General features: G+C 41.6%; 2 non-coding genes across 2 annotated transcripts; both read left to right on the top strand.

The window, feature by feature from the left end:
- The first annotated feature begins 212 nt into the window (after window positions 1–212).
- TRNAG-CCC lies at window positions 213–286 on the top strand. Its single transcript has one exon. It is a non-coding gene; the product is annotated as a tRNA-Gly (tRNA).
- Window positions 287–9,580: 9,294 nt separating this feature from the next.
- LOC120860516 lies at window positions 9,581–9,685 on the top strand. Its single transcript, XR_005720345.1, has one exon. It is a non-coding gene; the product is annotated as a U6 spliceosomal RNA (small nuclear RNA).
- Window positions 9,686–10,536: the final 851 nt, after the last annotated feature.

Below are 10,536 nucleotides of genomic sequence, written 5' to 3'. Positions count from 1 at the left end.
CCTGGTCTTAAACATACTTCCAGTGACTCATCCTTCTTGTTGAATGAAAGCCAATTCCTCAGGGTAACACTCAAGTTGGTACAAAGCAGGGCTGAGACTTGGTGCAGGGCATGTGTGTGAGCGGGACAGGACTAACCTTGTGATGCTGGATAGGCATCAGCTTGGGGAAAAGAGGAGTCACTCACTTATTCTAAGTGGCAGAGTCGGAGGACTTCCCTGTGGTCCAGAGGTTAAGATTCTGCACTCCCAATGCAGGGGTCCCAGGTTCAATCCCTGGCCAGGGAACTAGATCCCACATGCCACCACTAAAGACCTTGCGTGCTACAACTAAGACCCAGAGCAGTCAAATAATTTTTTTTAAGTGGCAGAGAGTCTATGTATAAACAGAATACATAACTGTAGCCTGCATAGCAACAAATATAAAAAATCATATGGGTATGAATAACATTCAATCATAGATATTTATCACACATCTACTACATATCAGACAGGATGGCTGGGTGTTGGGAATGTAGCAGTGAAGAGCTCTGCTCTCAGAAATTTACAGGTGGAGAGGGAGCTGGGGAAATCCACAGGCCGTCATAACACAGCATGGAAAATGCTGAGAGCTTCCACGGGACTATATAGGAGCGGCTCCCATCCAGGTGGAGGGAGGTGGGGAATGAGAAAACCTCTAGGAGGAAAGGACATCTTAGTGGAGACACACGTGCTAGACTCATTCAGCCAGGTGAGGGTGGAGAGGTAAGGGCAGGAGGGACTGTTTCACGATGGGGTCTTGTGGGCCCACCTAATGACAGAGACCCTTGGTGGCTTTAGGCCAGAGGACTGAGGCTTAGCTGGGGCCAGAAGTCAGGGGTGTTGAGAGAAGAGACTAAGGAGGTGAGCAGGGGCTGGATTAGGAAGAACTTATTTTGGGGGCCACACCTAAAGAGTATGGGATCTTAATTCCTCAACCAAGAATTGAACCCACATCCCCCTTTCACTGGGAGCATGGAGTCTTAACCACTAGACCACCAGGGAAGTCCAGAAGAACTTTCTTTGCCGTGATAAAAGGGTTGGATTTTTTCGTAAGGATAAACAGGAACGACTGACAAGTTTTAAGTATGTGCTCATCAGATTTTCTTCATTATCAGAAACTGAGAAAAAGGCCAAGATGTTAGCTGGGGATAAATATCCCAATCATTAGAACTCAAAACAATTTCAATAAGAGGTGTACCCTGGAGATACTGTGGGTTTAGTTCCAGACCATCGCAATAAAGCAATTCACATGCACATGAATTTTTTGGTTTCCCAGTGAATATATAAGTTATGCTTACACTATAGTCTATTGTGTATGATAGCATCATATCTAAAAAATGTGCATGTTTTAATTTAAAAAATACTTTATTGCTAAAAAGTGTGGGCCATTATCTGAACCTTCAGTGAGTCGTAGCAGTACCAAAGATCACTGATCACAGATCACCATAACAGTGAGAATAATCATGAAAAAGCTTTGCGAGAATTATCAATATGTGACCCAGAAACAGGAAGTGAGCAAAATGGCAGCGATAGGCTTGCTTGATGCAAGCTTGCCCCAAACCTTCAATTTGTAAGAAACACAGTATCTGCAAAGCACAATAAAGCAGAAGGCAATAAAATAAGATCTGCCTGTACTTAGGTTTCAATATCTGGCACAAATTCAATTTTAAGACCTCAATTGTAGTTGGTTCTTTACCTCTGACCCTTGAAGTTTATAAGTAACAAGGGAAGTCATCAACTGATTTATGTGCTGTTGTCAAGATAAATATTTATTAGGATTGCAATTTAGGCTGTCAGAGTCAGAAAAGAATCCAGATGGGATTAGCTTAAAAATAAAGATGTTAGTGCACAACATGATGGGTTCTGATTTTTTTTTTTTTTTCTGATTTTCATGTCTTGATTTAGCAGCGTCTGTCTTCTGCAGCACTGAGTAACTGCAGAATAACCCAAAGTGGAGACACAATACCTGGATGGGCACTGAGGGGGCCAATCCCAAAATGCCACTTCTCAGGGAGACGAGGCTGTGGTAGGTGCTGCAGGAAAAGCCCAAAGCAGGTTTACCAGGAGAGAAAAGAGAATGGGGTGGCAAGGTCAGGCTTCATAGGAGGGGACTTGGCACCATTATGTTAATGGACATTGGCCTTTTTAGCCTAATTTTGAAACACAGAGATATAATCTTCCCTCCAGGTCCAGACTCAAAGACCTCCTTAACAGACCTTGGTCCTAGGAAGCATATATCATTAGGAAAAAAAAATCTGTCTTAAAGGCTTAGTCATCACAGAGCTACTGTAGCATACCTCCATAGCTCTGGAAAAAGGAATTAGTCACAGAGTGGAGGTGACTTAGATTTGATTATTTCCCATGATAAAGGTTGAATAAGTGGTTCCCCAAACCTCATGTATTTTTGAAAATCATTGAAAATTTCTTCATCACCTTTAGCCTACAATAACTGGTGTCACCAATCTTGGGGACATCTCTGGACTTTAAGTTAATGCTATAGAATGTACTTACATTTCAGAAAGCCATGGCATTTTTGTTCCATCTGTGTAACAGTGAGATTTCATGTACAAGCACTATTGTACAGTGCAGACTCAGTGAGAGACCTGCTTCAGTTCATCATTTGGAACCACCATTTATCTACTGTGTGACTTTGAATAAGTTATTTAACCTCTCTGTTGGGGAGCCGCTGGCTAAAATGGGGATAAAAATTATCTAAATGGGGATTAAAGATATCTACATTATAGATCTGTTGTGAGGATTAAAAGAGAAAATTCAGGGATTTCTCTGGTGGCACAGTGGTTAAGATTCCATGCTTCCACTGCTGGGAGTGTGAGTTCGATCCCTGGTTGGGCAACTAAGATCCCACATTCAGCGTGGCTAAAACAAAAAAAAGTAAAAGAGAGGGAGAGAATTCATGTAAAGTACTTAGCACAGAAAAATCATTTCAGAAACTGTTTTTTTGTTAATAGATTTCTGTTATTCTGTTGGAATGAACTCATTATGGGGAAAAGAGGTCACACAGACAAACAGCACTGTAAATGTTATCATTATCACCGTCCCATTCACACCTCCAAATAGTCTTGTTTGCTTGTTACCTTACTGATGGTGTCGGTTATGACACTGGCTGAATAATGTCAACCTATTAATAATATTTTACTTCTTCTGGGGGAATTTGTGTTTCTTCTATGATTCCTGGTGGCTCAGACCATGAAGAATCCGCCTGCAATGTGGGAGACCTGGGTTCGATCCCTGGACTGGGAAGATCCCTTAGAGAAGGGAATGGCAACCCACCCCAGTATTCTTGCCTGGAGAATCCCAAGGACAGAGGAGTCTGGTAGGCTATAGTCCATGGAGTCACAAAGAGTTGGACAGGACTGAGTGGCTAACACTTTTCCACTATAATTTACCTGCTCTTGGCATCTGTTCACTTTTCAGTTGGGACAAGTCACCTTTTCTCCTTAATCTCAATTGAAATCTACCTGCACACATTCACCTCACAGCTGTGTCAAGGCTCAGACCTTGAGAAAACGAAGCAGCCCTGGCTTAGCTCTGCACTGAAACATGTAAGGTTTCACAAGCCCCTTTACAGTTTGCTCATCATCCTCTCACAGACTTTCTTTCTATTGCATCAGTTCTTCCACAAGAACACTTAACACTTTTTTTCTTTCTCTTAGTCATTTTGCCACTTCCTGTTTTCCCTAAATACTTAGTCTCCCCTCCCCCACCAAAGAGACAATGACCAGGAGATTTTGTACAAAAGCCACTATGGATCCCAGAGGGAAAACTGAAAGCAAAGGAAAAACTGCACTCTACTTACTCTGGTATCTTCTGCAACATGGTTGCAAATTGTAAGTACTTAGCCAATCATTTACCGTCTATTGGGCACTCACATGTGTCAGGCAAGGGGCTGGCACCTGTCCAAGATGGAAGGCTATGGAAGGCTCAAGGATCTTAAACCAAATACAAGACCCTGAAGGATCTTCCAAGGTAATAGAAATAAAAACAAAAATAAACAAACGGGACCTAATCAATCTTATAAGCTTTTACCCAACTAAGGAAACCATAAAAAAATGAAAAGACAACCTACAGAATGGGAGAAAATATTTTGCAAATTATGTGACCAACAAGGGCTTACTTTCCAAAATATAGAAGAGCTCATATAAGTTGCTGACAAAAAACATCCAATTGAAAAATGAGCAGAAGGCCTAAGTAGACATTTCTCCAAAGAAAAAATACAGATGACCAGGAGGCACATGAAAAGATGCTCAGCATCACTAATTATTCAGTTCAGTTCAGTCTCTCAGTCGAGTCCGCCTCTTTGTGACTCCATGGACTGCAGCACACCAGGCTTCCCTGTCCCTCACTAATTATTAAAGAAATGCAAATCAAATCTGTAAAGAAGTACCACCTGTCACCGGTCAGAATGGCCACTATTAAAAAGTCTACAAATAACAAATGCTGGATGGTATATGGGGAAAAGGGAAACTTCCGACACTTGGTGGGAATGTAAGTTGGTGCAGATACTGTGGAAAAACTGTATGGAGGCTCCTCAAAAAACTAAAAATAGAGAAAACATATGATCCAACAATCTTATTCCTAGGTATTCAGCCAGACAGAACTGTAATTCAAAAAGATACACGCATCTCTATGTTCATAGCAGCACTATTCACAAAGCCAAGACATGGAATCAACCTAAATGTCCGTTGAGAAATGAATGGATAAAGAAGGTGTGGTACATATATACAATGTGGTACATATATACTACTCAGCCATAAAAAAGAATGAAATAATGTCATTTGCAGCAACATGGATGCAACTAGAGATTAGCATCCTAAAGTGAAGTCGGAAGAAGGACAAACACTATATGACATCACTTATGTGCGGAATCTAAAACGTGTCACAAATGAACCTATCTGTGAAAGAGAAACAGAGTCGCAGACACAGAGAACAGACTGTTGGTTGCCAAGGGAGGGGGTGTGAGGGGTGGACTGGGAGGTTGGCGTTAGCAAATGTAAGCTTTTTTATATATAGGATGGATAAACAACAAGGTCCTGCTATATAGCACAGGGAACTATTGCCGGGGTCCAGCCCCAGTGGATCCAGGGTAACTCGAAGCGGGGACAGAGTCGGCAAGAAAAATCTTACTTAGAAATATAAAGAGAGATTAGGAAGAATAGTGTAGTAGGAAAATTAGTGGAGAAAAGAGGCTGAATAACTTGGTTTACGTGGAAAACCAATAAAGTTCCAAGACAATGAACTTGCACCGTCTACGCAGGCCACCGGTGCCCACTTGAATAGTGGAGGGTTCCCCGCCTTGGGCTCCCTCTCACATGGGTCTTAGAAGCCAGGGCAAATAAGTAGACACGATGAGCCACCACGCTCCAGATGGGAATTCAGCCAGAAAAGGGAGAAAAGAATGACATGGGGGAGCCAAGCATCGGTGCCAGACCCAAGACCCACAACTTTATTTTCAAAAGTAGCTTATATACCCCAAGTTGTACATAAAGAAATAATGGAATATGTAGAGTTATGCGGGGGCAGCAGTCCTGACCCTTATTGAGACCAGGCTTTCTTTTTGCATACCTTCCCATATACAAAAGGTCTCAGGTGGTTTACATTATCTTCTGGCCAAGAGGCCTGTTAACATTTTTATGGCTCTCTTCCTAGATAAATGTCTATCAACCAGAAAACTCTTTTTCCCATGAAGTGTTTTTTCTTTAATTTGCATCACCCTCAAAGTACTAAATAAAGTTACATTCCTGTAGAACAAAGGTGCAGTGGGTTATATAACAAAGAAAGTACTTAACTCAAAGATCTAATGTTGCTAATACCAGGGCTACTACCTGTTTTTTCTATATACCAACTATATCTACAGATAAAGGATATGAAAATTTGGCAGCAAGTATTGGCTCAACAAATGAAACCCTTAATCAGTCCTATTCTAAATGATTTTGATTCCTCGGAAGCCCCTACATTCCTAGGATGTTTTAAGCTTCCTGTGCCTCTCGCGGTCAGGAGGCCGCAAACAATCACATGTGCAGCTGTAAGAGTCTGGCAGGCAGGCTAGAAAGCCATCAGAGGGGTTTTTGGATTGAAACACTCTTATTAGGCCCAGGAGACTTATTATCTAAAAGCTCTAAATTAACTTTTTCCAGAAAAAGGTGGTGGGGAGACAGCTCCCTGTTAATGTCAGAAGAGTAAGCGGAAAGCATAACACAGTAAAGCAGGCAGACTCTGGTTTTGGGGGGTAGATGCTCAGGAACAGGGTGTCTCCTGAGGCTCGATCCCACCTTTGCGTATGCCAAGCCTCCTTCCTCATGACCTTTGCCATAGGTGGAGTTCCTCACGCTGGCTCCCAGCAAACTATCAATATCCTGTGATAAACCATAATGGAAACGAATATGAAAAAGAATATATATGATATATGGAATCTAGAAAGATGGTAACGATAACCCTGTATGCGAGACAGCAAAACAGACACAAATGTATAGAACAATCTTATGGACTCTGTGGGAGAGGGTGAGGGTGGGATGACTTGGGAGAATGGCATTGAAACATGTATAATATCATATGTGAAATGAATCACCAGTCCAGGTTCGATACAGGATGCTTGGGGCTGGTGCACAGGGATGACCCAGAGGGATGGTACGGGGAGGGAGGTGGAAGGGGGGTTCAGGATGAGGAACACGTGTACACCCGTGGAGGATTCATGTTGACATATGGCAAAACCAATACAATATTGTAATTAGCCTCCAATTAAAATAAATTTATATTAAAAAAACATTGATAGAAAAAGAAAAAGAATATATATGTATAACTGAGTCACTGTGCTGTATAGCAGAAATTAATACATTATAAATCAACTATTCTTCAATTTAAAAAAAAAGACTGCAGGAAGATACCAGAGTTGGTGAAGTGATGGCTGTGAACCTATGAATGGGGGCAAAGTTGAGGGCAAGGGAGAGGGGTGTACTGCGTGTAAAATATGTCTGTGCTGAAGGCATCTGTATTTTAATGTTTGTCTGCTGTCTTCTGCTTAGTGAAGTCCTAGAAGACAGATTCATCATCATATTTTTTTCTCAGAGCATCCAGTGCCCCACAAGCAATCCTTCCTTTCCATCTGCATCATGAGCTGTGGGGTCAGAAAACCAGGATGCAGTCAGGCCAGCACAGATTAAGTGCCAGCTGACTTCTTCTCCCTTGTGTGGTGGGTTCAAGTCCTGATTCTATTGCAACCTGGTAGAGCAACAGAAGGGGCTTCCCAGGTGGCACTAGTGGTGAAGAACCCACCTGCCAATGCAGGAGACATAAGAGACACGGGTTCAATCCCTGGGTCGGAAAGATCCCCCAGAGAAGGAAATGGCAGCCCACTCCAGTATTCTTGCCTGGAGCATCTCATGGACAGAAGAGCCTGGCGGGTTACAGCCCATAGGATCACAAAGAGTCATACACGACTGAAGCAACTTAGCACGCACATACAGAGCCACAGAAATCTGCCCGTGATAAAGCAGTTGCTTTTTGAAATGCACTTATTGTGCTAAGCATTTTACACAAATTATATCTTTTCATTCTCATAGCAAGACTATAAGGTAGATATGGTCATTTTTATTTTAGAGATGAGGAGCCAGAGGCACAAAGAGTTTAAATAACTTGCCCCACTTCACACAGCTGATAAGTGGTGCTTTCAGACCATGAATCCAGGTGGGTCTCTCATAATACTATGCTATACAATACTGCTTGCCCATGCCATCTGTTTCACAGATGAAATTTTAAAAGAGATTATTCACTTGTTAGATTGGCAAGGACTAGGAAGCTGAGTGATGTCCAGGGAGGGGAGGGCCTAAGAACAGTGTGCTTTGCTCGCCCTTGTAGATAAGATGATGGATCTCTACTCCTCCATTCCTAAGTCACAATTTGCTCAGGTAGCCTCCTCTCTCCAGCTCCAGAATGGAATCCAAGTATTTCAAGCCATTATTTTCCAAACTGTCAACATGCAGTTTGCTTGTTGATTCCCAACCAGTGTCTTTCGAAAAAATGAAGTTGAGTAAAAACAGTGTATATTGTACCTTTCAACTGGGGTTCTGGTTTGTGTGAGAAGATAAATATCTTTCTCTTAAAGCCAGTTTGTATTGGGGATTGTTGTTCCTTTGCAGCTGAAAGCATCCTGGATGATTCACTGAAGGTGTGAACAGTGCAATATTTCTGGAGGGCCATCTGACTACAAGTGTCAAAAATTTCAGTAAACATACTCAGCAATACCACTTCCAGGAATATGTCTCAAAGAAGGAATGTGCCATTTTGTTTGTATGTGCCATTTAAAAGGATGTTCACGGAATCAATATTTTTAATAGAAAGAAACAGGACTAAATAACTGTCAATAAAGATGATATAAAATATGTTGTATTCCCAATTCTAGGGCTTCCCAGGTGGTTCAGTGGTAAAGAATCCACCTGCTAATGCAGGAGACACAGGAGACTCAGATTCAATTCCTGGGTCAGGAAGACCCCCTGGAGGAGGAAATGGCAACCCATTCTGGTATTCTTGCCTGGTGAACCCCTTGGACAGAGGAGCCAGGCAGGCTACAGTCCATGGGGTCACAAAGAGTTGGACACGACTGAGTGACTGGACATGAGCACAAATACAAGCTGGATTCTATGCCAGAGAAAGGTATGCATCCAGTAATGGATGAGATTTATAAGTCAGCAAACTGTCCACACTGTCTTAGGATAAATGACACAAGCAGGAAATTATTTGAGCACTGAGTTAAAAAGTTAAGACCGTTTGTTTGGAGCGATTTTTGATAGAGACAAATATCATCACTAGATGCTGACACCATTGGATAAAGGATGGTGCAGAAGGATGTGCCGTGTTCTCAGAGGATCACCTAAGGTTCTTTATTGACTACAAGGCTTGGGGGGACTTTATATCAGAGAGATCTGCAGATGCCACCGTAACCAAGCGATCAGACTTTGCAATCCCAACAACGAGACACTGTGAGCCTCCTGACACGAGGTGTAAACTACCACCCAGGTCATATCCTTGTCAGAAAGATTAAGCCAGATCTACTCAAAAGGAAACAAATTCAGACTGTAGAGCCTTCAACAAGACAACTGGCTTGGACTCTTCAAAAACGTTTGTGTCTGGGAATTCCCTGGTGGCCCAATGGTCAAGACTCCAATTTTCCACCACTGGGGCCCAGGTTTGATCCCTGGTTGGGGAAATAAGATTCTGCATGTCACACAGTGTGCCAGCAACAACAACAAAAATGTCAGTATCACAAGAGGAAAAAAAATGACAAGAGAGAAATATTCTAGAACTGTACTGTCCAATAGAAATGTAATGTGAGCTATATATGCAAGTTAAAAATTTTAAATAGCCACAGGTAAAACTACTTTTAATAATGTATTTTTAGCCCAATACATTCAATGTATTATTATTTCAATATGCAATCAATATGCAGAATTACTGATGAAATAATGTACATTTTTTGTGTGTGTGCTAAGGCTTAAATACACTCAATTTGGGCCAGCCATATTTCAAGGGCTCAAGAGCCATATACAGTGCTTGCTTTGGCAGTGCATAGACTAAAACTGGAATGATACAGAGAAGATTAGCATGGCCCCTGTGGAAGGATGACATGCAAATTTGTGAAGTAGTCCACATTTTTCTGACATATATACACCACTGTATATAAAACAGATAACTAATAAGAACCTGCTGTATAGCACAGAGAACTCCACTCAATACTTTGTAATAGCCTATTTAGGAAAAGAATCTAAAAAAAATAAAGAGTGGTTGTTGTATATGTGTAACTGAATCACTGTATTGTACACTGGAAGCTAACACAACATTATAAATCAACTATACTCCAAAAATGTTTTTTTGAAAAACAGTCACATACAACTGTGGACTTCTGTATTGAATGGCATAGCTCTAGAGTAAAGAAGGCTGGGGGTCCAGTGGTTAAGACTTTGCCTTCCAGTGCAGAGAGTGCAGGTTCGATCTCTGGTCAGGGAACTAAGATCCCACATACCATATGCCTCGTGGTCAAAAAAACAAAACATAAAACAGAAGCAATATTGTAACAAACTCAATAAAGACTTTAAAAATGGTCCACATCAAAATAAAATAAAAGAAAGATGACTAAAGAGACAGTCACCAAAAGAAATGTGGGATCCTGTATTGGAACTGCGTGTCTAATTGGAGAAAGTGTAGACTGTATATACAATACTATTATTTTATGTATGGTAAAGTTCTTGGTAAAAATAGTAGTTAGTTATATAAAGTATATGTGTGTGTTCAGTCGCTCAGTTGTGTCTGGCTTTTTGCTACCCTATGGATTGTAGCCCGCCAGGCTCCTCTGTCCATGGGATTTCCCAAGCAAGAATACTAGAGTGTATTGCCATACCCTCCTCCAGGGGATGTTTCCAATCCAGGATCCAACTTGTGTCTCCTGCGTCTCCAGCACTGCACGCGGATTCTTTACCGCTGAAAGAATGATGCTATTCTCAGGAGATA

This window comes from Oryx dammah, unplaced genomic scaffold (assembly GCF_014754425.2).
Source record: "Oryx dammah isolate SB20612 unplaced genomic scaffold, SCBI_Odam_1.1 HiC_scaffold_11077, whole genome shotgun sequence".
NCBI lineage: Eukaryota > Metazoa > Chordata > Mammalia > Artiodactyla > Bovidae > Oryx > Oryx dammah.
The sequence above is the reverse complement of the archived record's forward strand: the minus strand, read 5'-3'. Positions and strand labels throughout refer to the sequence as shown.